At 43.8% G+C, this 27,801-nt stretch overlaps 1 protein-coding gene across 2 annotated transcripts in view; it reads left to right on the forward strand.

Annotated features, from left to right (window-relative positions):
• Window positions 1-27,801, forward strand: part of ARHGAP28 (Rho GTPase activating protein 28) — a 98,137-nt gene that overhangs the window by 25,733 nt on the left and 44,603 nt on the right. The window contains exon 1 of one of the 2 annotated variants that reach the window (XM_066624316.1): window positions 16,544-16,624. The exons of the other annotated variant lie outside the window; for it this stretch is intronic. The gene's annotated coding sequence lies outside the window, so the exon portion shown is untranslated. Of the gene's footprint in view, window positions 1-16,543; window positions 16,625-27,801 lie in introns of those variants that run through there. 2 annotated transcript variants of the gene reach the window in all.

Genomic DNA, 27,801 nt, shown 5'->3' on the forward strand with positions numbered 1-27,801 from the left:
AAACACATATATGGAAACATTGTAGTTATTAGAAGTAAGTTTCGACTACTTGATTTTAGAAAAGCCTTAAAATTAGACAAAAGCTTCAACATAAGGTTCATCAGTTGGCAGTGTTTCTTGGCAAACTAACAACGCGTCTAGCTAGCTAACCGTGGGCACCTGCAAGGGATGAATTCTAGAAGACAGAAGACAACACAAACTTCTGCTTTTAGAGTCTCTTTGTTTGAATTGCAACTGAAACGGAGAAATGTATGTTTAGAGGGATTGGTGCAGGTTTGCTTGGAAGGTGCAGAGAAAGAGAGAGAGAGGCCTAGTGCATGTAATGTAAGGATATCTGAGTAACTTGTTTAAAGGTAAATGGGAGAAGGATTTGTTAAAAAGGAAAATGTGATGCAGTGAAAGTTTGATATATGAAGAATCACGTAGGGAAGGTGACATTGTTGTGATGCTTCAAGGATATAAGAGCAAAGAGCTGGCTGAAGCCTTAGCTCAAAGAGATTACACTTTAGAGGGTGCTAGGAAACCACTAAAGGGATCACTTCTTGGCAAAGATATACACCACTATACCCCTTAATAAGTAACTGGTCACAATAGTCATATAGAATTATGTCAGTTTAGTTTAAAGGACAGAGATTTGCAGAAGGACCACAGTGTTTTATTAAACCAAGAGAAGGAATGTAGGAGAGATAAGATAGGTGGCTCAAGCAAGGCCATCCTAATTAGGAAGGGTCTGCAGGGAATATATGCCAAATTGGGGTCTCCACACCTGTGTTTTAAGTGTTCTTGTGTTAGTGAGGATGTTACAGTGAACCCTACTGGTTTTTGAAAACTTTTGGAATTTGTGTAATTTTGGCTAAGTTTTAAGGTGAAACCCCACCCCTATGTAAATCAGAGCCAATCAATGGTTTTGCTCACTTGTTGCCCACCTATTTTCTGTCTTCTATGTAAATGGTATTTTATCTATATCCCATTAGGAATTAGCCCCATTTATGATGTCAAACTTTCAGCGAATGGAAAGTCTGGATTTCCAGACAAAGGGCCAAGAGTTGTATAAGAGTTCTGGACACAGTCAAATGCTTTGGACATGAGTCCCATGGCCCAATTGCATGCAATTCAAATAAAAGCCTGTGAACCTTCATCCCTGTGTACCAAGTCTTTCTGAGTTGCTTATCCGAGTTGCTTATCTGCCTTGCAACACTAGAACCATAGCCACAAATAGTGGCTGTGTAGATGGAATTGGGCTGTTTGCGAGGTAGGCTAGGATACAATGTCCTTCTGCAAAGCAAGCCCGGGTTGTTCAGCTTCAGATCCTGAGGAAAAGGGAAAAATGTAGCCAAAAGGTGCCCCTTGGTGGACAGGGAAAGTACCTTCTCCAAAGGTGAGAATGACTTCCAAGGCAAGAGTGAATAAATAAAAACCAGAGTTGAAGTCTCTACTGGAGGGAGATAATAGCAAAACAGACTGTGTGAACATCTTGTGTGGGAAACAAAATGTCAAAATGCTGCTTCCAGAGCAGTAGAATTCATAGGACTTTGGACAAAGAATATATTCTTGAATCAATAGCAGTCTCTGGAACATCTTCTGGGTGTGCAGGCAGGACTTTCCTGGGCTTTATTGTGTCAAGGCCTGTCCTTCTGAGAATATAATGGCAACCCAATCAAATAGGTTTCTGAAGGGAAAAATGGTATGGCAGTGTGTGGGCTGCCCCCATGCTTAGATGTCTGGTGGCAGAGGCTTCCTGAAGAAGGAGGCTGAAAAGACTGTCCAAAAAGTGTGGCCACTAGGGAGTTAGGCTTAATATATTATTCAGGAAGACTTGTGCTTACAAGCAAAATTATGCCAATACAAACATTGTTATGTATATACAGGTGTGCACCACTTAATGAAGGGAATACATTACCCTATCCCTGTTGTTATGCAGTTAGGTCACTAAGTGAACATTAAGTCTAATTCAGTCTACCTTTCTTGTGTAAACAACACTCCCTGCCAGACACTAGCTGGCTGCACTGGCTACTGGAGATAGATTGCTTCTTCTTTGCATCAAGAGCCTCTCTGTCGTGTAAACAGACACTCTGCTGCAGGCTACGGGAGATGCGATTTCCGCATTAAGAGCATCTTTATTGTGACCACCATTATACATGTGGTCCATTGTTAAGTGAACAGTTGTTAAGTGGCACTTACCTGTAGTTGGATTGAGCTGTCTTTTATTAAATGTTATATTTTAAAAAAATTTAAAAGAAAGAAAATAAGAGAAATCATCAAAGTTTGAATTGTACGCTTGGTGCTGTAGACATTATGCTTATTATAAAAGAGCTCCTTTTCTTGAAGCATAATATTTAGATAAACCAGGGATTAAATTATTCAAATGCCCAGGTGCCTTCATGTCTATGGCAACCTTCCCTATGCAGAATAACCACAACTTTTTTCCAAATTTACATCCACGATCTTTGCTTTTACTTACAGTGAGTAGGATTTGTTCTTGTTAAGAGTAACAAGTTATTCTTGCTCAATGCAGCGGGAATAAATAGGGAAGAATCTGAATCATAATCTGGACATGTACGAGCAAAATATCATATTTTGTCAGGTCAGTTAGAGGTCGGTTTTATGTTTACTCAGAGGTATCATAATTTGCCAGTGTTACAACATCTCATTTAGCCAATGCATTTGATCCTTTTGTTACCAGTGGTCATGGTAACACATTGACTTTTTGGAAGAATTGTATTGTATTGTATTGTGATGCAAAAGTCTTTAGATACTTTCAGTCATTGGCATCGGAGTTTCCTATGTTCTGGAATAGCTTGGCAGAATGACTGAAGTTCGGAGGTGATGGGTCACAACGCAACATGTGCCAGAACATTCATAAGACCAATTCATTATGCCAAATGCCACTCTAAATGTTTGATGCATTGTGAGTTATGTAAATCTTTGGAATAATGATGTAAAGAAATAATTGTGTGTATACAACTCTTACAGCCCAGTCCTACTCAGGATTGGACTGTCATGTGGAAGCATTTGCAATAGTGGAACAGGGCGCTGTCATAAAATAGCTGCTGACGGAGCACATAATGCTCCATCAGCTGCCATTTTCTGAGCCTTGCCACATGAGCCATCAAGCCTGCCGATGGATCCTGTCACTCCTGCTGGAGACAATAAGGCAGCAGAAATGGTGGGGGTGGGCAGGGAGAGGTGAGTATGAGGGAGGAATGGAGGCAGTGAGGCTGTGGGAGGTGGTGAATCCAACAGCAAACAGCCTTCCTACCCCTTTGTCTCCTTGGACTTGCTCCAGCTAGAGCTGGTGCTGGTCTTAGGAGATCCATGGGCAATTTAGGATTTTTAGTTTGCACTCTGAAGGAAGCAAGGTCAGAGAGAAGCAGTACTGATTCCTAGGTGCTGTCTGGCTCAGAGAGGCTGGCTGGTAATTCCTTGGACTTTGATTGCAAAGTCAACTTGCTTTCTGGCCTGGGGGAGGTGGTGCAGTTCAACTTTTTCAACCCCTTAGTGTTGGCACTGATAGGTTCTGGCTGCCAACTGATGGCTCGCAGCTTGGAGTCAGGGTGGCAATTCCCAAAGGAATGAGACTTTTGCTGACTTGTCTAGGTTAGACTTTCTTGTCCACTTACGCACATATTAAATGTGAGAAAATGTGCATTCATTCATTCATAAGCTTCATTCTGTCCAATTGTCTGTCCAATTGCAAGTCAGTGCCACAAATCTTAGACATTGTCCTGATCAGGCAGTGCAGGAACTTGTTGGCTCCGTGTAATCAGAATCAGTCTCCTTTCTAAGGCTCAGTTACTACTAGAAGGCATATAATCAGTATAGACACATACTGATGAGGCAGTCCAGATTTCTTGGCTTCCACTCCTCCCGTATCTGTGCTGTAGAACAGAGATTTCAGTTTCCAGAGGTATTAACTTATCCATTTTATTCATTTGAGAATTGTCTTTAAGCTTTATAAACAATAGTCTCCTGGTCACTTTCAGTTCTGTCACTAGAGATAAACTAGTGGGCAACCCAGTCCTATTCAATGCTGCTGCAGTGGGGTCGCAGGGCCTATCCTGCGACCCTACTTCAGTATCCTACACTGAATCTGGGCAGGCTCAATGTCTTCTTGGGGTAAGGAAAATAATAACAATACATAATACAGGTATTTCTATACCACCTTTCTTGGTCCTCAGATTTCTCCTTAGACTTTATTCAAGGCGGTTTACATAGGCAGGCAAATTTAAATCCCTGTAGGGATTTTTACAATTTTGAAAGAAGGTTTCTATCTTTCAAGAAACCACAACATTCAGATGTTTCTTTCTTGGTCTGGTCGCACATTCTGGCCTCCATCCTCCCACACTTAGAGCAGATGGAATAGCTCGGCTCAGCTTGTCAGCTGCTTCAAGGTCGCACGGTACCGGTGGCCTCGAACTGGCAACCTTTGGATGTTATCTTCAGGCAAATGGAGGCTCAACCCTCTAGACCAGACCTCCTGCCCCAAAATCCATGTCAAGTCCCAACCTGCCCAATGGGACTACTTGGATCTACTTGGCACAAGTAGGGCTTTCAGTCCTGGGATGGGGATTAGGATACTTTTGTGCTACCACAAAGGACCCTATATTGCTGGAACACTAGTTCTGGCAGTGCAAGGCCCCAATAGGGTGGGAGTCCAAGGGCCAAATCCTAACCAACTTTCCATCACCAATGTGGCCCCAAGGTAAGGCAACAAATGTTCCCTTACCTTGAGGAGGTCTCAATGACAGGATGTAATGCATGCCCCATTGGCATGGTGCAGCAGTGCTGGAAACTTGAATAGGATTGGGCTATAGTGAGGCTTATTCCTGAGTAAACATGCATAGGATTGTGCTGTAAACCAAATATTTCTGATGCATATGAACTGTGGCTTATTCTAACTTTAGTTAATTAAAATCAAGCAGGACCAATCCATGATTTGATAACTGCCAACTATCTTGTATAATATTAATACTGTACATTTGACTTGCACTATGATTTTTAGCCAAGCAACTTAGGTGAGGGTCCAAGCTGTTCGTGAAAACTTAGCATTACTTCAAGCACTTCCGTGATATTGTTATCGGCCTGTTTGAGCACCTAACACGACAATGGGATCACCTAGAATAGAGGTGAATAACTTTCAGTCATTCACATGAATAAGTTCACCGCACTGTGACCAATGTTATAGGAAAGCTGATGAGCAGCACTTGCTGAATCATGATGCCCTCCACCCTCTGTTTCCATTATCAGTATCTTTGAGAAAATCTTTGGACCCTGTAGAAGTCAATAATATGATCCCTCATCAGGGCTGGTTGAACCAATTTGGCTGCCTGGGACAACCATTAGTGCTTCACTGGGCTACCTTATTCTTTGAAAATATTCAATAGTTCAATATTCTTTGGAAATAATTTTTCTTTGCCCAAGCAATTGTCCATGTCTCCTTAGGGAAGCTCCTCTCACATTTGGCTAATCAGGGCTGTCGAATGCCTGGAGAATAATGTCTATAATGATGATTGATGTGATGATGTTGTCACTGCAATTAGGCAAGTGTGTTGCCAGCAGCCCTATCTGAAACATGATAACTTATCAGTTCAGTTAGATTTTCCCACTTTGATCCTCCTTTTGTGCACTTCCTCGGAACTGTGCTCAGCAAGTTTTCCTTGCAAAAGCAGAGGAAGAATTTGAGCTGCCTTTTGTCAATTTTTCTATAGGTGGGTAACATGCTGGCCTCACTAAAAGTTATCGCTTAGGCAACAATACACTACAGTAGTCTTGCGATGTTAAACAGAAGATTGTTTGAGGGGAAAAATGCACTTCCAGCTAATTACACCAATCTGTGGAGGAGGGATACACTGTTAGCATTTCTCAGTAATCACAGGTTGATTTAAAGTGGCTTTTGGAATCCTGTGGTGGAGCTTAGACCTGAAATTGTAGGGTTTAGGTGCCTTAAGGGCCTGAATACTCAGGCCCACAGTAATGCTGTAACAAAAAGCTGACAGTTCCAGCTTCAGAAAGTACAGTTGAATGTACGAAGACCACATCACTTTGCACCTTGTAGCTGATGTTCCTTGCAGGAAATACTCTGGAACCCAAATGCATTGTTAGAGAGAAAGACAAATGTTTTGGAACCTTGGGGTTGTGCATGTGGGGAGATGTGCATGTGGGCATCTGGAATGGGGAAGAAGGAGGTGAAAGCAAAGCACTCCTCCTACCACAGCTGCAGTCTAGCTCATTATTACAGAACTTCCTTTATTTCCACAGAAAAAACAACTGCTGGGCTTTGGTTACACGCATGCCCATGTACTGTGTCGTTCTGCTCTAAGTAGCAATGTTTCTGGGAATGGAATTTTTTGTTTTATACTAAACAGCATTGTTACATAAGAATGAATGTGTGGGAAACTTGTTCTAACCCAGGTTTTAAAAATGCCCAGGTAATAAACCCTCATTTCTGATTCTTGGAACTTTGACAGATCTCAAAAGTATAGTCAGGAAAAGGGAAACGACTGAGTGCCGTTATGAATTGGCAGCATTTGTACTGCAGTAGATTCAGATTCAGTTTTGGGGGCGCTGGCACTCAAACCCATTGGTGGCCCAGGCTGTAAAGAGTTATGCTGTGAGGTTGTGATGCTTCTCCCAGTCATAATGTTGTGTGCGTAGGGCCAGCTCATCTGCAATGGGTATGATGTGGCTTGCATCGAGCAGTAGGTGGCAGGGGAAGTAGTAGACCCAGACTTCACCCCAAGCCTGCTGCCACCTGCCTCCAGCCCACTGTGGATGGACACATATCGATCCTCTTCCCCATCCCCTCACCTTGCTGTTCCTCATATGGTCCCTTTAAACTTAAAGGGAGCACACAAGGAAGGACCAAGCTGAGAACTGGGAAGCAGGTACTCACCTCTGTCCTTCCTCGTGGTCCCTTTTATTTAAGTGCAGGACGACCTTCCAGCATCACTAGCACTTTCTGTTTTATCGAGAAGTATCGTATGGGAAGGAGCAAGGTAAATGGCCACTGTGTTTTTCTGAGTTTTTTGTTGGGGAGGGGGAATGGCATCAGGTGGCAGATCTGGTTGAGCCATCCCTGTTTGTGCACTTCAGATGGAAACCTACGGGTTTCACCTCATACAATGTACTGACGGCTGCCAGGTGATGATAAATACAGTACTTCCCTCTGCCCAGGGAGAAACATTTTCTAGGACAAAAAGTCCCTTGAATTTGGCATCATTTGTGGTCATTGTTATAACTGTATGAATGCTATGGGTCCAATCTATTCCACCCTGGATCTATATACCAAGGATCTGTACATCAAGATTTCGCATAGGTTTCTTATCTTTCTCATTGTTACTTCTGGTTCAGAAACTGGTTTCCTATTGAAACGGATACATATGTTTGTAAATAAGTTATTTCTTAGTAAGGTGTGATTTAAGCCTGCCAGAGAAAAGACTGTCAGTTCAAACCCTGATCACATTTAATGAAGGACTGAGAACATTTTAGGATACTCGAGTACTTACATAGTTGTTATAGTAGGATGCAAATGACATTTCCCTAGGTGAGTTCTGACTCCCTTTTGACAAAATGTTTTTTTGAAGATCATTTAGAACAAAGCTTGTTGTTGTAGAGATCTGAACCCTTTAGATCTCTCCTAAATCTACTGTTTATTCCAGCCTACTGAGATTTATTGCCATGTAAGTGTGTCCAGGATTTCTGCCTTATTTTATTATACTTGTGTCACCGCCTTCTTCTAAGATGTTCAAGTGAAGAATGGAAATAATCAAGGAGCTGAAATAAGAAAATGCCACACTGTTCCCAAGGATCATCTAATCTTCATGACCAGCTTTTTCAGTGGGTTCAGGGTATTTCCTTACAGAGGAGGCTGTTGGGATGATACTAAGGATACAATCCTTTAAGAGGAAGTGAAAATCTATATTTATTTACTTTCTACATATCATGTCAAGAGAAGACTACACTGCTTTTGGGATGATGTCATCAGTAATCACTGCATGTCTGTGGCTGAAGATGTGTTCAAACTAGACTGAGGGTTTGGTTATTCCTGATGGTTAAGAACACTTGCCACTAGTTACAAATTAGTTCAGTTTCAAACATATTTTAAAAAATGTATATGCAAATGCTAATTCAGTGGTTCTGGTAATGAAAATATTCAACGTTTAAAAGTGTAATTGGCAGGTCTCTAAGAAACTCTGGACCTTGGACATAACAGCTCACTGGCTTAGGGAGTGGAGTCCTGTTCAATCTATAGATGGAGATGGTTAGGTGGAGCTGGTTTTGGGTGGGTAAATAGGAGAATTCCACTGGTTTTTGGTCAGTTCAGGGCAGAGTCCAGCCAAATTCTAAATAATGGCAGAGGAAAAGATCAACTGGCCTTCCCCCTTTCTTTTGTCCCAAAAGTTTCTTTTCAGCTGGCAATTCATGTTGCAATGATAATGAGATAAAATTCCATTCTAGTATCTGTAACATTTTAAATATCTTGTAGCTATTTCTTCATACTTTCTGGGTCTTTTCCAGGATTTTGGTACCTCCCTGCTTTCCCTTTGGGCTCATGATGTGTTTTCATTTTATTATATTTTAACTAAATTATGCCTTTATGAGATAGGTTTTCACCATCTGGTTTTGTTTTAGTAAGCCAGCCGAAAAGGCTGTGGTTTATGCAAACTAGATTCACCATTACATACCTTAAAGCACATTTAATCTTCGCTTGTCAATAGGAAATGGAGCAGGCAAATATAACTTTTGACATTTTATAACCAATAGTATTCCCTTCAAAGGTATTCTGTAATGTGGGGGAAGGGAATTAGTCCCTAAACCTTCCCAGCTGTTTCTTTTTACCAAAAGAGCCTTCATTTCACCTTCATTTTTCTCAGACTTTCTGTCATTTTACATGTGTCAATTTAGGGCTGCCTCCAAGTTTTTGTAAGCCCTGATACACAGTTGCATGCTGGTGAGCACATTAGCTGGCTGAGCCTTCATTTTTCTCAGACTTTCTGTCATTTTACATGTGGCACTGCAAGTTAGAGGGGAGAGCTCACATGATTGAAAGTTTGTCCACAAAACCAAGCACAATCCCTGGCATTCAGGGTGTAACGGGGGGGGGGGGAGCACGGAAGATTGTGCTTGGTTTTGTGGACAAACTTTCAATCATGTGAGCTCTCCCCTCTAACCTGCAGTGTATAGCCCAGACAGGTTTACCATCACACTGAGAACTAAAAAGTAGACAAATCAGCCAAAAAGTTACTTTTATAACTTCTAATTCTATTGAGGTTCTGCGCCAACAGAACATGTGTTCCCCCAGCACATGCTGCTGCAAAAGCGCCATAAAGTGCTTTCGGCAGCACAAAGCTCAGGCACACCAGCAGGAAGGCTAGAACAACAGAGGCATGCTGGAGTGGGTAAGCTCAGCATAGGAGTGGGGGAGGGGGCTGAACATAGTGGGGGAGGGTGGAACAGGCGGGCAATGGGGTGAGTAGAATTGGGCCTAGGATGGAGCAGGATCAGAGGTACCAGCATGCGCAAAATCCCAAGGCCCTTCCCAGACCTGTTCCACCTGCACAGATCACTGTGGATTTGTGCCAGCAGTATCTCTACCCACTTGCTCTGAGGAGACCTTTAGCAGCCAAAATTCCCCACAGAATGCAGTGTAGCCTATACTGGCAGGGCTGCATTGCCTCAAGGGGATTCAGGTTGGATTAGGCTGCCCAGATTGAAGTTTCCAGTACCCACTAGGTAATTTATGTTCGGAGCCCACTTTCCCAAAGAGCAAATTAATTTGTTAAGGTGACCTTCATGGTCTGTGTGGTTTCACTCCAGATAATGATGACCATTTCGATATGATTGGGAAATGCAGCAGTTCTTCCATAAAACCCAGCAGTCCTACGAAAGTCACATTATGCATTTTCAAATATGTACTTTTTAAGTCTGTTATCACACACCGGGACTCCACATTATGCAATCCTTCACATTTGTCATGCTCTGTAAGCATTCTTTCCCTGCATGGCTGGTTTTATGTTTAAGCGGTCTTGAGGTTAAGCACTTGCTTTATAATATACTGGGCAATAACGCACTGACATACTTCCCTAGTTTCTTCATCCTAGAATCAGGACTGTAATTCAATTTTGCTTCTCTTGTTGTCACTCCAGCCATGGTATCTGTTCTCTGTCCTCACAAACCTCTGTCCTCACAATTGGCACTAATACAATTTAAACATAAATTGTTCAGTCAGTGCAGCACTCTCTTGATGATGTCAGTGCATGCTTTGTCTTGTAATAATAGATATTTAGAGAAAGAAACCTATTTGTAAAAAAGCACTGCTTGTTAACATTCTGGCTTTCATAATTTTTATGTTCCTCGGTGATACTTTTAGAATGATGTCAGTGCTATAGTGACAAGCATTCCTGATTAAAAACACCTCTATCCCATAGTTAATGTAAAACCCAGTCATAGATAAATCTCTGTGGATGGCCAGCTGACACCTGGGATAAATCAATATATCTTTAAGAGAACTCTCAAAGCTGTTTACAAAAATGATGGGTTTTCTTTTGCAAAACAATTTATCAGCAAGATGTTTTAATTTGGACAGTTTCTTGGACTTTAGTTATACATTTCTTAAAGTTCCATGTAGGAGACTTCCGAAGTTGCTGAACTGATCTAAAAAAAAATGCAAAGCTTTAATTAAGTTTATGAAAGGCATTTCTAAATATCAAGTTGCTTCATTTTATTTCATGACCCCCAATGTTACTGAACATGTTTATTTCAATGAGCTTTTAAATTATTTCAAGGCTTTGTTTTTTGGTCTTAAGATACTATCATTAGGTCAGACAAATTACCTCATTACCAAGGGCCAAATCCTATGCAACATTCCAGTACTGATGCAGCTGTGCCAATGGAGCATGCACTGCATCCTTTGGGGGGGGGGGCAGTCACAGAGGCCTCCTCAAGGTAAGGGAACATTTTTTCCCTTTCCTTGAGGCTGCATTGCAAATGCACTGGTGCTGGAATGTTTGATAGGATTAGGCCCTAGGCTTAAAACAAATACATATGTAATATGACAAAACCCATATGTCAGCACATTCTTGACAATGTTTATGATGATGTATTGATAAAACCTTTCCTTTGACTTGATACTTAAAGTGAGGTACAACGGTCTGAATGAATGAATGAATGAATGAAATTGTACCACGTTGCAATCCTACACCAGGTTGCAATCCTACACGGGGGGGGGGGGGGAGTGCATCCTGAGCTAGAATGTTTTTGAAAGCACTTTACTCTAGTCAATTATCCAGCCACTTTTTCAAAACCAGCTTGGCTCATAGTCAGGTGATTGACTGCAGTGTGAACTTTACCTGTGCACACACTTCTAATCTGCCCACATATAGGAACAAAAGTCCTGTTTGTTGTTTAACCTGCAGGTGACCTGGCAAACCTTTCAGTGGTATGGCTCTAGTGTGCTTTCCTACCCAAAGCCCTTTAGCCCACTCTATCCACAGGGGCAAGCTGGTGGATTTACCAGCATATGCATGGAAATATGCATGAGCAGGAGCTGGCATGAATCTAAATTTTTCACAGATCTCTGGTATATTATTTCTGTAGATTTTCAATTCCCATACAGTGATGTTTTATGTGTGTAGGGTATTTCAGAGTTTATCAAACTGTGGGTTTTGGACCCACCTGGTCAGGACCTGATTTCTGGAGGATCCTGCAGAGCCTCCAATGTGAAAACAAAGGTAATGGAAAGATCAGATAACTAAGAGTCTAATCCTGAGCTCCCTAGCAGCAGCAGTGCTGGGTGTCGCAAATGTGCCATAGAGCACATTTGCGACACCCGGAGAGAAAGGAGCACTGGTGCTGGGCCTCAGCACCTAGAAGAGAACTCTGTGTAGCTGCCAGTGGTAAGTGGTACCACCTGGTGGCGGTGCAACTTTTCAGGATGGGGGCAGCAGAACTGAGCAGGGAGGGAGTAGAGGACTGGGCCCAGGAGGGGGGCGGAGATGGTGGTAGGCTCTGCTGCCATATTATATGCTCCCTCCCGGCCCCGGCAGCACAGCATGGGCCTCCTTGGTTCTGCACCCACACAAAAGCAGATGCAGATTTGAGAACCATTGGCATGATGGCAGTATTACCCAGGAGACTGACTCCACTCCGGGAGGAGACTCCCGTTGCTAGCCTGGCACCCATAGGATACAGCAGTTGCCATTTCAGTGCCGCTGTAGCCCTGGATGCTGGTGAGCCTAGGATTGGGCTGTAATTGCTTCAAAGCTTGAGGCTATTCAGAAATCAGATAGCTGCTAACTGCCCTGCAAAGAGGTGAGCTCCTGCTGTTTGCAAACTTTTGTAAATATAGGGAGATAAATATTTCAGCGTCTTTCTTCTGGTGTGTATTTTTTTCCAAGTTTGTCAGTGACAGGGAGTGGAGACAGGTGAAGGCTGCGTCACATAACTGTGCCCCTCAAGTCTTGAGGTTATTCATTTGGGGCTGACTCATTTTGAGAAATGGACTGTAAATATATATATATATATATATATATATATATATATTCTAGATCACCAAAGTTTTCTAAGGGCGCAATCTTAGGAGTGCCCTGGGCCGGCGTAATTCCCTTGCGCCACCTAAGAGGGTCGCAAATGTGCCATAAGGTGCAGGGACACGTGCCAACCCGCAGAGGCTGAATCCAGTCTCCGCGCTGACTTCACAGGGGAGCCTTGTGTCAACCAAGCTCAGCCAATGCAAGGCTTAGGGGAGGGCAGGAAGGATGCAAGTGGGGGTGGGGTGGACGACACGTCCGGGGTGGGGGGACGACAGTCACAGGGGCAGGCAGGCAGGCAGGGAGCTGGAGGTGGGGGTGGGACCCAGCAGGTATGCTGGATCCTAGCCTCCGTTCCTGAACAACTCAGAGTGGCTGCAAGCTGCTCCGCTCTCCTCTAACTTATGCCACCTCTGAAGGTGGTGCAAGTTTGAGGAGACCCATTGGGGCTGCAGTGGCTTACCTTGCCTCCGGCTGAGCCACTTTGGGCCCCTATCTTGCGCTGGATACAGCGCAGGCCTCCTTCTTGAATGTTTTTTGGGGGCTGCGATCAGGGCCATTCTGGTATCATTGGATTCCACTTAGCCTGCCCTTTCTGATGGACTAAGGCAAGTTTGCCTACTCACAAGTAAATGCACGATATGGCTGTTTTACTTTCCATAGGGCTCCATGCATTTTTTGTTTTCTGGTTTTTCACTCATAAGTTTGATAGAATGGAGCTTTTTCACTCCAGTTTTTTTTTCATTGCATTCTGCTGTAAATTCCACATCCAACGGTATAAAGCATGATGGTATTATTCCTAACTATTGCAATTTTAGTGATTTTGATCACTTGTGGTGTCACCCCCCAGCTGATACTTATAGGGCAGACCGCCCCCCCTGCCCCTCTCTAGCTACGCCACTGCCCAACACCCCATGAAAAAGCCCACTTTGTTGGCATCCTTCAGTCTCGGGAGACTATGGTATCACGCTCTGAATGGTGGTTCTGGAACACATTGTCATCTCCAGTGTGCGAAGCCTGGGTAAAGTAGGTATGGAAGATAGGCTGTTACCCATGCAGCAAATCCCCCCTCTCCACGTCGCTGAAATGGTCCAGTGGAAAGGCAGAGGCCAATACGGTTGGTTCCAGCGGCGTTGCAGGAGTTGCCAGAACTGTGTTCAGCCATGAACTGCCTCAGGGACTCCGGCTCCGGATTTTGCCTCGAGGTTGACCCCTGAAGCCTTTTCCATAACTGGATGTAGCCACAAGGCAGGGGAGGTTTGGGATCAGAGTTTTCCTTCTCTCAGATGAGCTGCCTTCTCAGGCTAACGAGTCCCATCTACCCGGTGGCTGTTTAGTTGCTTCTTACGACAAGTACAGCCAAACTGAGGGTCTATTCTTATCCCCAGCCCCCAGGGGAAAAAATTTATTCCTTATAGGCATTCGAACCTTTAGCCTCTGGCTCAGCAGACCAGCGCTGACTGCTTTGAGCCATAGGAGCTCTTAAGCCCACCTTACGGGTTGGAATACTCAGGAATAGCACTGGCAAAGGAGGAGCCACTGCCAGTATAATGGAGCATAGGTGCAAATTTCATGCCCCCTTGTTTGCACAGAAGTACCTTTTCATTTGCACTACTCTCCTAGGGGATTCATCCCATGATATTTAGGACTGTAGAATTTGTGCTAAAAGTCTCGTGTGTAAAAGGATTTACACTACAAAATACACATCTGAAAAGAGGAATAGATTGCACAGCAGTCACCTGGCCTGGGAATCATCAGTAGCAAAAATAATCTACAACAGGAGAAAAGCATATTCAAAACAATATGTTGTTAGAATACAGAGGTCCCTGCTGACCATGCACAGTTTGTAACATTTATTTAGGGAATCACTCTCGAACGCAGCCCAAATTCCCTGGAAAGATGATCAAGTAGAAGGATTCTAGCTATTTGTGTATATCTCTAGAAGCAGTGCTTTTTTGGTAATAAAAAAAAAAAAGTGCAGAAACTCACGACTTGTTAATCTTTTATTTATTTATTTATTTTTAAATTTATTTAAAATAAAATATTTTATTATATATATAATATGTATATATATAATATGTATATATAAATATATAAAATATTTTTTAATTTAAAATAAAATAAATCTTTTATTCATTCATTCATTCATTCATTCATCTCATTTCTCTCTCTTTAAATCCCCATTCCCCAACTACTTAAGAACTAGAAAATGAGGGGAGATCTTCAAGAGAGAAGAACAAAAAGAGACGGACCACCTCGGGAGCGCACACCAAGGATTATATCACGTCTTGTTGCATGTATTTGCAAATATGTAACAACCAAAAAAATTAATTAAAACTTTTAAAACATTTAATAAATATTGGTTAAAACAATTGATGAAGGCAAAATATAAAAAATGATTACATTACATCACTCTACAGATTTGTTTGAACCCAAATCAATTAGCACACAGGGGAGAGGGGGCACAAAAGATGGGTTAATTAATTGATTAATAAACAAGTTATGGATCAAAAATCATGTGGTCACATGCCCTCTATTGGCTCAAGACATTGAAACATGATTGGTGCAAAAAAAAAGAGAAATATGTGATCAGATAACAATGAATGTGCAATATAAGCACACAAGGGGGGAGCAGAAGAATAAACACAAAAGATGAATTGTAAAATAGATAAATTATATAATACCAGAATATAATCTATTTTACAACTCATCTTGAACCAATAGAGGGTGTGTGACCACATGATTTTTGATTCATAACTTCATAACTTAATCAATTCATTAACCCATCTTTTGTGGTTCCCCCCTTTCCCCTGTGTACTATGTCCCCATTATAATAATAGTGATTAAATATAGTCTAAAAAAACCAAAAATTAATAGACAACAGTGATCTGACCTACTGCACAGAGGAATACATATTTCCTAAGTGTTATTATAATGCAGCAAGGACACTTAAGCTTCCCCATTTATAGTTAAAAACCTAAATCTCCTGTTGATGACATTACAAAGCTACTAAATTATTAGTAATAATTTTTGTTTAATTAATTTAGATCAGCCAAGCCTTATATTAATAACTATAAAAATGAATGAATTACTTGCTTCTGAGTAGACCTGCATGGGGTTGGGCTGCAATCCCATCCACATTTTCCTGGGAGTAAGCCCCACTGAACACAAGGGGACTTACTTCTCAGTAGACATGCCTAGGCTGTCTCAGGTGCAGGGGCTGCACAAGCCAGCTTCCTTCCCAAGCTTGGCTTGGCTTCCTGCACAAGCCAGCACAGGGAGAGAAAAAAGGTGGGGGCCAGGAGGAGGAGGAAAAAAGGTGCCGCAGGTTCAAATCCCTCCCTAGCCAGCAGTGCCACAAGGAGGGGGAAAAAAGGTGGGGGCCAGGAGGAGGGGGGAAAAAAAGGTGTGTTCCATTACAAAAAAAGCCCTGTCTAGAAGTCATGGGTTATTGAAAAGGATCTGTCCTCCTATATGTCAGACTTTCCCAACCCATTATCATGAATTGATTTTTTAAATTTCTCTCAAAATATTTTGTTAATTTCTCTTTCTATAACTTGTATGCTAGCAGTGTTCTGGACGGAGCAATGTCAGTACAAAGAACCGTTTTCATTGCACTTTGCTATACTCTGGAACGTGTTATTTTTAGTTCATTGTGAATGACTTATCACCTTTTAGTGGAAAAGAAACAAATCATTTTTGTCTTTTAGTTTCACTCTCCCAGTAGGGGCTCTTATGAATCTCTAGGGCTGACAGCCGCTCATTTAGATTTTTTTTTTTCCTGAGGAAGCACATGAAGGGTTTTAAGTCCTGACACAAACAGGAAGGCACAGTGCAAGTATTTCTCCTGAAGGCATCAAGTCTTTAAATAGTCACCGTGCACTAAGGTTCTGTTTCCCCGAAGGACCAGCGATGCCTTTGTTCTTGATTCTTCTGAATCTGGCACAACTAGAAGTGTAAAGTTCTATTCTGTCTCAAGGCATGCACAAGACTTTCAGTATAAGACTGTTTGGTTAGGAAAGGATCTATTGGTATGGGATTATGACAAAACCAATTCTCTCCTCAGTCCTCTTCACTGAAACTCCAATCCACTGAAGGTAAGTTTTGCAGATGTGTGTCCTCTCACACTTTGCAGCTTGTTTTGAGAGAAAGAGTGAGAAAGAGTGAGAAAGAGAGAGAGCTGTCAAAGATATCAGGAGTGGAATTTTCCAGCAACAAAGAACAGAGAGGGGGGCAAAATAACTCAGAACAAATATGCTGATTCAAGCAAATTGTATTAGAAACAAACTACAGGACAGATATCTTCAGAACACTTTAGGAGATGTAGACTAGCATAGGAAGATCTTAATTTTTTCGTCATCGTTGAAACCTGGGTTGAACGAATAAATTATAGCTTTGACTGACATTCCTTGGTAGGAAGTAAGCTGTGGAAGCACAGCCAAGCTGCATTATAGTAAAGCCAGGATAAACAATTCAGTAAGCTCCTGGGAAGGGCAGCGTTACAGTCATTTATTGTGCTTACTTTCCTAAAGTGCTTGCAGACAAAGAGAGGTGACAGAATCTTTGAAACATGAGACATCACCCTAAGAATGTATGGCAATAGATGACTTGTGGGATTTATCAAGTCACAGGCAAAAATTTCACCATGGTAACAGGATCTAAGTTTTAACATCCTCTTTTGTTTAGACCATTTACACACGATTTATCGAAACATGCCTGGCAGGTGCTTACTGTATGCAGGAGCTACTCTATGTATTTATACTCTGTGTATGTAAACAGCCTTGATCAGCAACTAATTCTTAACAAACTTGCTGTTCAGAATTGAGCAATGACTGTAGTGTCTGCAACCCTGGCTTTTCTTCCCATTGACTTACTCGCATGGAACCCTCTTAAAGGGCTTTTTAATCATTTCCTTTCAAGTGTGAACAGATGATTTGGTGATTGTATCCTTCTGTTGCCCAGCAGTTTAACATTTTCTCCTTTGCCTATGTCCTGGTAAATTAGTCAGTAATTGGGGTGCATAAGGAGAAGACTCTAACAGTCTCTTACTTTTAGAATAATACAGCGCTAATAGTGCAAATATGGTGTTTCGATGGGGTTTGTGGTTTTGTTGTAGTGGCACTTATGCTACAAGGATATAAAACAGGAAAAAAAAAATTTCCGGTGACAGGAAGGCTTCATTCCACCCACCTTCTTGTTGTTGTCTGATACATCAGTCAGGTAGACCACCGGGGGGGGGGGGGGGGATATTGTAGTACTCAAATGCTTTTTCCAACCTCTCAGATTAGACTGAGATTAGAGACGTTTCACTCATGTTGCATGCACCACTTCCAGCCATCAGTGCATTATCTTGAACGACACAAGAAGTCCATTGTCAGAATGCCTGAAATGTGTTTCCCATCATGTTATTCTGTCACTTTTACATGACTGTTCGACATGGTCATATTTCTTTTCCCTCAGAGGACACACATAGTTCAGATGCCAAAATAATTGTGGAAAATCAGCTGTAGAGGCAGCCTGTGGATTTTTCTTAGTTTCTCTCTTTGCTTTTTGAATTATTGAAGTCTCTTCTATGTTCCAGGCTTCTTAAATGTGCTGTTGCTGTAACTGTACCTTGCCCATGTTATGAATAATTTCTATGGTAATGTGTGAGTTGCTGGCGAAGGCTTGTCCAGAGCCACGTTCTTAGATGAGAATATTTTCTTAACCACCCTGCTCATTGAGGTGTTTTCTGCTATTTCCTGCATGTAGATTGCAGATTGCATAGTCTTGGCTAAAGCACATCACAAGTGGTAAACTGTATAAATGCCTGCCAGAGAGCACTTCCTCATACATCTGCAGAAGCAACCTGACACAGATGGCAGATACACCACGATTTTACAGAAGAGCAATACATATGATCTATCTTCCTTGATGACAACTTCACTGACCTATGCATGCATCAAAGACCTTGCTCAAGTGTAGTTTAACCACAGTGTTGTGGGGTCTATCGTTATTTTAGCAATGTTTAATGTTATAGTCCATTACATAAATTTAGGCAATTACATAATGTTATCTGGTATTTAATCTCGACTTAGGAAATATTGTTAACTCTTACTTGCTGTTGACTCTTTGGATATGAAAACATTAGCAGAGTCATCTGAAAAGTAGAATATTCTATTTCGGAGCTATAATAAGGGTGATTGGATCTGCAACATTTAGGTGATTAATCTTTAAGATCAGATTGATAAACAAGGTTTTGTTGGCTGAAAAGGCTCCTCTATTAATCTGTAGATTTTTAAGATACTGCCAAACAACTTGCCAAAACTGGGAGGTAAGTATCACCTTAAAAGAGACATCTCTCCCTTTTTCTTTACACCAGGGGTGCCCAAACCCCAGCCCTGGGGCCACTTGTGGCCCTCAAGGACTCCCAATCTCACCCTCAGAGAACCCTCAGTCTCCAATGAGCCTCTGGCTCTCCAGAGACTTGCTGGAGCCCGTGCTGGCCTGACGCAACTGCTCTCAATGTGAGGGCGACTGTTCAGCCTCTCGCCTGAGCTGTAGAACGAGAGCTCCCTCCACTGCTTGCTGTTTCACATCTGTAATGCAGCAACGACAGCAAAGGAAAGGCACACCTTGCTTTGTGCAAGGCCTTTTATAGGCATTGAGCTATTGCAAGACCTTAATTCATTCATATAAGTTCCATCTCTAATATATTCACTTATGTAAATTTATTCAAATTTTAAATGTAAATTAATTATTTTTTCCCCGGCCCCCAACACAGTGTCAGAGAGATGATGTGGCCCTCCTGCCAAAACGTTTGAACACTCCTACTTTACACAAAAGAATGAGCCTTTAAGTTGGTACCTGCTGCAACATGTACATGTAGTGTCTAAAAATTAGGGACATATATTGTTCTCTCAGAAGAACTATTGCTTTGGTCATATGCAAATTTATGCAGATTTAATTAATAGATAAAATTCAGACAATTAAGATTTCTACAATTGAATGACTGTGCTATGGTTGCTTTGGGCACCCCAAAATAGGGCTGCATCATCACCTACTTCCTCAACTTTTAAAGGTATTTGCAGCACCTCCAGGCTGCCCCTTTCTATTCTGAAGATAATAGGAAAGGAGCAGCTTGGAGGTGCTGCAAATACCTTTAAAAGTCGAGGAAGCAGGTGATGATGCAGCCCTGTTTTTCTTCCCCTTTAAGACAAAATTTTCTGGAAAGGAAACATTTGTTCCTTTACATGGGGGAGTAAGCTTCTAATAGCCCAATGGGTCACCTCAAATCTGCAGCAACTACTTTGCTGGTGCAAGTCCAAGATGAGTACGGAGAAGGAATGGGGGAAAATGGGACAAAGATACCAGCACAAGTTGCTGCTGCCAATGCCTGCTCCTTTCCACCCCTCCCCTGCTGGACAAACCTCATTCCTCCCTTCCCTATTCTGCCCACATTCGGCCCCCACTGTTCTGAAGCATGCAGTGGGCTCTCCATAGATTGCCTTTGATTCCATTCTATCTTTTTACTTAGAACTAGAATTTGCTAAGACTAGACTAGAACTGCCCCAGAACCCCTGCAGGATGTTCCCCTACCATTCAGTATATGCCACTGAAACAATCACACATTCATCCTTTGCCTCCACCCCCCTTCCCTCCCTCTGATATCTTCTTTGTGTTCTTTTCTAGATTGTAAACCTCATGGGGCAGAAACATGTCTTTTGACTCTGTGTAAAATCTATGTATACCAGGGGCGGATCCAAGGGGGGGCCATGGGTGTTTGGCCACCCCAAACTGTCATTCCACCAAGGGGGTGCCCACCAGGATGGGAAGCAAAGTCAGGTGCCAGGGAACTGCCCACTGGGCACGTTGTCCTCAGCTGGTGGAGCAGAGTCAGAATGGGAGCCCAGGTCTACCCAGTAGGTAGATCTGGGCTCCAAGTCTGGGTGGGAGCGCAGATCTACCTGCCCAGCAAACTTCATCCACAGGCACCATAAGTTCAACCAGGAGCCCAGGTCTACCCTGCATATAGATCTGGGCTCCATGTCTAGGGAGGAGCCCAGGCCTACTTGCCCAGCAAATCTCAGTCACAGAAGCCATAAGCTTAACCGGAAGCCGAGGTCTACCCCCCAACACAAACTCTGGATTCACCTCTGATGTACACTGATGGAACTATAGAAGTGATAATAAGAACAGACCTTTTGAGGTAGGAACGCTATAATCTGCATTCACCATGCATCCTGGAGGCACCAGAAGAATCCACTACTGGCTCAGTGACATGAAAGTGCCTGGACCATGAGCCCATTGCCAATGCTTCACTTAGGAAAAGGAGGGGAGGAATCAAGTGGAAGAGGATGTGGTAGAGAGGAGAGTGGTGGGCTGGAGCATCCAGTCACCACTGTAGTCTAGCACTTTCCTCCTTTTAAAATGCATATTTATTTTATTTATACAGGTATTTATATACCGCCATTCTTTGGTCATCAGATTTCTCCTCAGTCTTTAATCCAAGGCGGTTTTCGTAGGCAGGCTGTTCTAAACCTTACAATTGAATAGTTCTAGTCTTTCATAGAACTCCTCCTTCCAGCTGGATTCCTTCCTGGTCTGGCCTCTCTCTGGCCCTTTGCCTCCCACGCTCCACTTGACAGCAACTCCTCTCTGCCATCTAGGGTCAGCACATCAGTATATCAGCGTGTCGTCAGTTTTTGGGTACTTCCGGTTGTTTCGAACTGGCAGCCTCTGATCTTCAGGCATACAAGGCGGCAGCTCTACCAACTGAGCCAGACCTCCTGCCCTATGAGGCAGTGATGGTGAGCAGTGGAGTGGGCAGTGTCATACCCTGTAATGGCACTCCTTCACGTGTCGCCTCTTTATGAGACCTCTCTCCTTGGCAATACTGCTAAGCTTCCGAGACACTGCCTGAACAATTACCACTGATTCAGAGCGCAATCCCAAGCGCTCAATCGGCTGGCACAAGTCCCTTGCACCTGCCGAGGAGTGTCACAAACATGCCGTAAGGCAAATCTGCAATGTCTCAGGAGGTGGGGAGGCCAGCGCAAGGATGCGCGCTGGCCTCTCCGTGCCGGAGCAAGCTCTAGGACAGGTGACTTTGGCCGGCATGGGGGTCTGGGGAGGGTGGGGGGTGGGTGGAACTGGGGTGTTCTGTGGCTGGGGGAGGGTGGGCAGGCTCTCCAGGCCCGGGAGGGGCATGGAGCCAGGATCTGGCACTTAGGCTGGATCCTAATCCCATCCCTGGAGGGGATGCCAGGCTGCCTGGATCTGCAGATTCGAGTAACCCCATTCAGGCCGCTGCCATGTTACCCAGGGTAAGGGGAATCAATTTCCCATGCCCCGGGTTGTGCCGCAGTCAGACCCAACCCTGCGCTGGATACAGTGCAGGCCAGCTGACCTGCCTGTTCCAGCATTGGGCTATCAGTTTGTAAGTAACAGCCAATTTTTTCCTAAAATTCCAAATTCATTACAAACTTTTTACTTCAGCTGAATGGATGAGAGTGGAAATTACAGTGAGCTTTTTTCTTTTTTTTTTAAATAAATTCCAGTGGCCTGGTGATGTTTAAAGATGTAGCCTACCTTGTTTGCTTCTGTGCAAACATTCATTACTTATCAGAGTTTCCCATCTGTGTAAAATGACAAATGATTGACCCTAGTGTTACAGTAAATTTTATAAGCAAATTTTGCACAACATCTTGAAATTGCTTCCCTGTCCAGTCTTTATCTATCCTAATTGCCAGGCTTTGTGCTCATTGCTTGAACATAATGAGTCACGGCTATCTAAATGAGAAGAATCTCCCCTTTCTTCTCTCTTTTGAGAAGGATTAAATATGGCTTTTATGTCCAATGTGTTGCTTCCCTTTCCTTGTATGGTTTTTCACTACGTGTCACTTAATTGAATGGAAAGCACCAGCTCTCTGCTCTCATTACTCACTTAATCACTGAACAGTGATTATGTGTCACTGCCCTTGTTCTTTATGTAGTGTAATTTGTTTGCCTTGGGAGGACATGATTACAACTGTTTATTAGCTTGGTAAAGTTAATACCGAAATCAATCGGTATGATCAACTTTTCAATATGGCACCAGTTCTTGGCACTGATACTGTAAAAATGTATATGTATCAGTAATGAGTGTAACAAATCCATATTTTATTCCATTAGTAATGGAAACCTAATGACCCTTGAAGCTTATGGTCCTGTGTAGACCGTTTTTCCAGGGAGTTTTTCTTTTGCAAATTATTCTAAGGCTGAAATCAGAGAAAGAACAAGATGCCTTGGAGCCAGTTTCATGCTTTACATATGTAGTAAATACTTGACAAACAGCAACTGGGTAGTGAAGTTTACTTTAGTTTGGGTGGAGTTTTCACCGCTACCAATCATGCAACACTGTCTCATCCCTCTTTATGTTTCCCACATATTTTATTGACTACATCTGGCTTGAAGTCCGACCCAGAAGGTCTCTCTGTTGAGTTGATTAAAAACTTATTTTGACTATATGGTCAAGTTTGCTGTAGGTGTCAGATAAGAATGTTTAGTAGGATATGCTGAGCATTCCGATTCTGTTTATTAATAAAGAAGAAGATTAGATCGCAAATGTAACCAACTTTTTGGCAATAGGATTATTTTCATTTTCATTTTGGTGCTTATTTTATGTCTGCATTTTGCTCCTGTAGAAAGAAAAATGTGAAGTCCAGTGGCACTGCTTACTTCAACATTACACTTCTGTTTGCAATAGAAGAATCAGAACAAAAGCATGATTCTGAAATGAGATGAGTTACTGTGTCTCAAACATTCAGCTTTCTGTATGGTGGGACAACCATTCGGAAACAAAATCAGTGTAACTGGCAGTTTGCAAAGTTGCCCTAGGCTATGGTCTTAAAAAAATTTACTTAACAGTGAATAGTTTACAGTGAAAAGGACACATCTGTGTAAATTTGTTTCAGGTCAGCCACTATCCTGAGCAAGCTTATATTGGGATAAGTTCCATATTTGGGGTTGGAGAAGGCTAGGTACCAGTGGTCATTATGGTTGGGCACACGTCAGACTCCTGATGATATTCCTTTTTTGCCACTTTCATTCCACACAACTGGTTCTTTGTGGGGTGCCAATAGTGTTGTATAGCAATCCAATCTGCTTTGTCCAAAGACTGCCAGACTGCTCTTTCTTCACATATTGTGTATCAGCACCCTTCCCTTTACTGGAGGAGGGTTGTAATGTGCCTGCTTTTCCAAGCTCTGTTAGTTCTCCCATTCAGGCACTCAAGAGTCTAATAATAATAATAATAATAATAATAATAATAATAATAATAATAATAATAATAATAATAATAATAATAATAAACTTTATTTATATCCTGCCCTTCTCCCTAAAGGGATCCAGGGCGGCTAACAACATATAAAAAACACATTTAAAAACATAAATTAAGACAAATAGCAGATAAAAACATTAAAAACACATTAACAGCGACCTTAAAAAACAGTAGTCAGATTAAAAGACAGAATAAAAAGAGTACAAAAGAGCAAGTCACTGAGGAATCAAGCCTGTAAAAACTACAAAATGTGTAAAAAAATGTTAAAAAGGCCAACGAATCAGAAGGCTTGTGTAAACAGCAGTGTCTTCAGGCCTTGCCGGAAACTCTCAAGCGCGGGAGCCATTCTCAAGTCAAGGGGAAGGGAGTTCCATAATGTTGGTGCCACTACCGAGAAGGCCCTATTTCTTGCAGCCGCCCCCCGGACCTCCTTGGGTGGCGGCACTTGTAAAAAGGCCTTCTCTGATGACCTGAGAGGGCGAGCCAGATTGTACGGGAGTAGGCGGTCTCTAAGATATCCTGGCCCAGAGCAGTATAGGGCTTTAAAGGTCAAAACCTGCACCTTGAATTGGGCCCGGAAACGAATGGGCAGCCAATGTAGCCCCTGGAGAAGCGGACTGACAGAGTCAAACCGCCTACCAACAGTGACCACACGGGCTGCCGCATTCTGTACTAATTGCAGTTTCCGAACCGTATTCAGGGGCAGCCCCACATAGAGCGCGTTACAATCTAACCTCGATGTCACCGTGGCATGGATCACCGTGGCCAGGTCTGCACGATCCAAGTACGGCCGCAGCTGACGCACCAGCCGAAGCTGAGTGAAGGCCCCCCTAGCCACAGCCGCCACCTGGGAATCCAGGAGCAGGTGCGAGTCCAGGAGGACCCCCAAGCTGCGAACCTGCTCCTTCAGAGGGAGTGCAACCCCATTCAGCGCAAGCCGATAGTCCAGCACCTGCATCGAGGATTTCCGAACCAGGAGAGCCTCTGTCTTATCCGGATTTAATTTCAGCTTGTTAGCCCCCATCCAGATCCTCACTGCTTCCAGACAGCGCTCCAGGCCCTCAACCGCCACCCTGGAATCTGGAGGAAAGGAGAGATAGAGCTGGGTGTCATCAACATATTGATGGCACCTCACTCCAAACCCCCGGATGACCTCTCCCAGCGGTTTCATGTAGATATTAAATAGCATGAGGGACAGAATTGAACCCTGCGGCACCCCGCACCTCAAAGGCCAGGGTGTCGAACAGGCATCCCCCAGCACCACCATCTGGGACCGACCCTCCAAGTAGGAGCGGAACCACCGCAAAACAGTGCCTCCAACTCCCAACTCGGCTAGTCGGCCCAGAAGGTTACCATGGTCGATGGTATCAAAAGCCACCAAGAGGTCCAGCAGGACCAACAGGGACGCACTCCCCCTGTCCAGTCCCCGGCGTAGGTCATCCACCAAGGCGACCAAGGCAGTTTCCATTCCGAAGCCCAGCCTGAAACCAGATTGAAAAGGATCCAGATAATCCACTTCATCCAAGACCCTCTGGAGTTGGGTCGCCACCACCCGCTCAATTACCTTGCCCAGAAACGGGATGTTGGAGACTGGCCTGTAGTTATTCAACACAGTGGAATCCAGGGAGGGCTTTTTCAGGAGGGGGCGAACCACCGCCCGCTTCAAGGCGAGCGGTAACATCCCCTCCACCAAGGAAGAATTGACCACCTTCCCCGTCCACTCAGCCAGTCCCCCCCCGGGCAGTTCTAATCAGCCAAGCTGGGCAAGGGTCAAACAAGCAGGCAGACGGCCTCACACTCCAAAGGAGTCTGTCCACATCCTCAGGCTGCACAAGCTGAAAAGAATCCCACAACACTGGACAAGCAGTTGCCAAGGGGACATCATCAGACATTGTCAATGTGGCATCCAAGTCGCGACGAATACGATCGATTATATCTGCAAAGTGTTGGGCAAACACGTTGCAGCGGCTGACCGTGTATTCCTCCTGGACTACCGGAGGGGCCTGATGGAGGAGGCCCCGCACCACACGGAACAGCTCTGCCAGACGGCTATCAGCAGACGCAATGGTAGCAGAGAAGAACGATCTCTTTGCTGCTACCACCGCCACGGAGTAGGCTCTATAATGAGCTCTACTCCATGTTTGATCGGATTCATCGCGAGTTTTCTGCCACCGTCACTCTAGACGCCTGCCCTGCCACTTCATCATTCGCAGCTCCTCAGTGAACCAAGGAGCCGCTCCGAGTCTGCAACGTGGCAGAGGTCGCTCCGGAGCAATCTCATCCAGAGCCCTGGCCATTTCCCCGTTCCAGAGGTCGACCAGGGCCACAGATGAGGCGCCAGTCTTGGCAGTGGGAAAATTCCCCAGGGCCCTCAGGAAACCTTCAGGATCCATTAGCCTCCGGGGGCGGACCATAGAAAACGGTCCCCCACCTCTGTGGAGGTAGGAAGTCGCAACAAGCCTAAACCCTACCACGAAGTGATCTGTCCATGACAACGGAGTGATCTTGATCTCCTCTACATCCAGATGACTGCCCCCGTGCCCAGCTGTGAACACCAGGTCCAATACGTGTCCTGCTGTATGTGTTGGGGTCCCAATCTTCTGGGACAGGCCCATGGTTGTCATGGCAGCCATGAAATCCTGAGCTGCACCTGCCGCAGGGGCCTCAGCATGAACATTGAAGTCCCCCAGCACTAACAGGCGGGGGGCCTTCAATGCCACTCCCGAGATCACCCCAGTCAGCTCAGGCAGGGAGATTGTTGGGCAGCAGGGCGGGCGGTACACCAACAGAATCCCAATCCTGTCCGGCCCTCTCAATACAACATGCAAGCACTCGAACCCAGGAGACTGCTGGACAGGGCACCTGGTAAGGGAGATGGACTCACGATAGACCACTGCAACTCCCCCTCCCCGTCCCTGCAATCTTGGCTGCTGCAACGCCTGGAAACCTGGCAGACAAAGTTCAGAGAGACTAACGCCTCCCTCCACGTCCAACCAGGTCTCCGTAATGCATACCAGGTCGGCTTTCTCATCCAGGATCACATCCCAGATGATACAGGTCTTGTTATTCACCGACCTGGCATTCAAAAGCAGCAGCTTCAGTCTACCCCGTGTCTATCATTCCTGAGCTCTTGTTGAGGTAATATCCAAGTGACCTGGGCTATTGGTTTGGTATACTAACAGCCCAGTCCTTTCCACCACTGTCTGCAATGCACACTGACAGAATGCTTGCTGCATCCAGTGGTGGGGGGAGGGGGGAGATGACCAGAAGGTCAGGCTGGTTAAATGAAAATTAAAAATTAAAAAAAATCTGCAAAGGTGTTATGTGGTGTTCTTGACACTTACTGTCAGTGACAACAAATGGCCCAGCCATAGCACAACATTCACTCCATCACTGGGCCTTTTATGACAGCAGAAGTTCCACTGTCATAGAAAGCCCATAGGATTGGGCTATGGGTGACATAGGTGCCGTTTAATATGCCTTCCTTCTGGAGAACCAGTGAGTATGCCTATAATTTCCCAGACAGTACTGGGGAACTGATGCTGGTGTTCAAAAGCTGACATAATTTTCCCATTGAGTTTCTCTCCATTCATGTTGCTTTGTGGACTGGTGAATGAACAGGCATGATGACTTGTTCTGTTTTAGTCATACTCCCCTTTCCTTTATGTCCTGCAAGAAAAAGTTGCAAACAAGCTCCTGTAGCATATGAGTACAAGAACATTTCCTTCCAAGATAAAGTTCCAGATAACATTTACAAATATAGGTCATCCTGCTAGTATGACACCTGGATGACTGAGTACATCTATGTTCTTATAAACAAGTCTCCAAATACCTGATGTGTATGAGATTATCAGGCCAGTACTAAGAAGAAGGATGTGTTTAACTTTCCAACTGACAGTTATTTTGAACAAACAAGTTTCAAACACTTCTTCTAACATTTAGGGATGCTTTGCAGATGTTCCAGATGTGTTTTTG

This window comes from Tiliqua scincoides, chromosome 4 (genome assembly GCF_035046505.1).
Source record: "Tiliqua scincoides isolate rTilSci1 chromosome 4, rTilSci1.hap2, whole genome shotgun sequence".
Lineage (NCBI taxonomy): Eukaryota > Metazoa > Chordata > Lepidosauria > Squamata > Scincidae > Tiliqua > Tiliqua scincoides.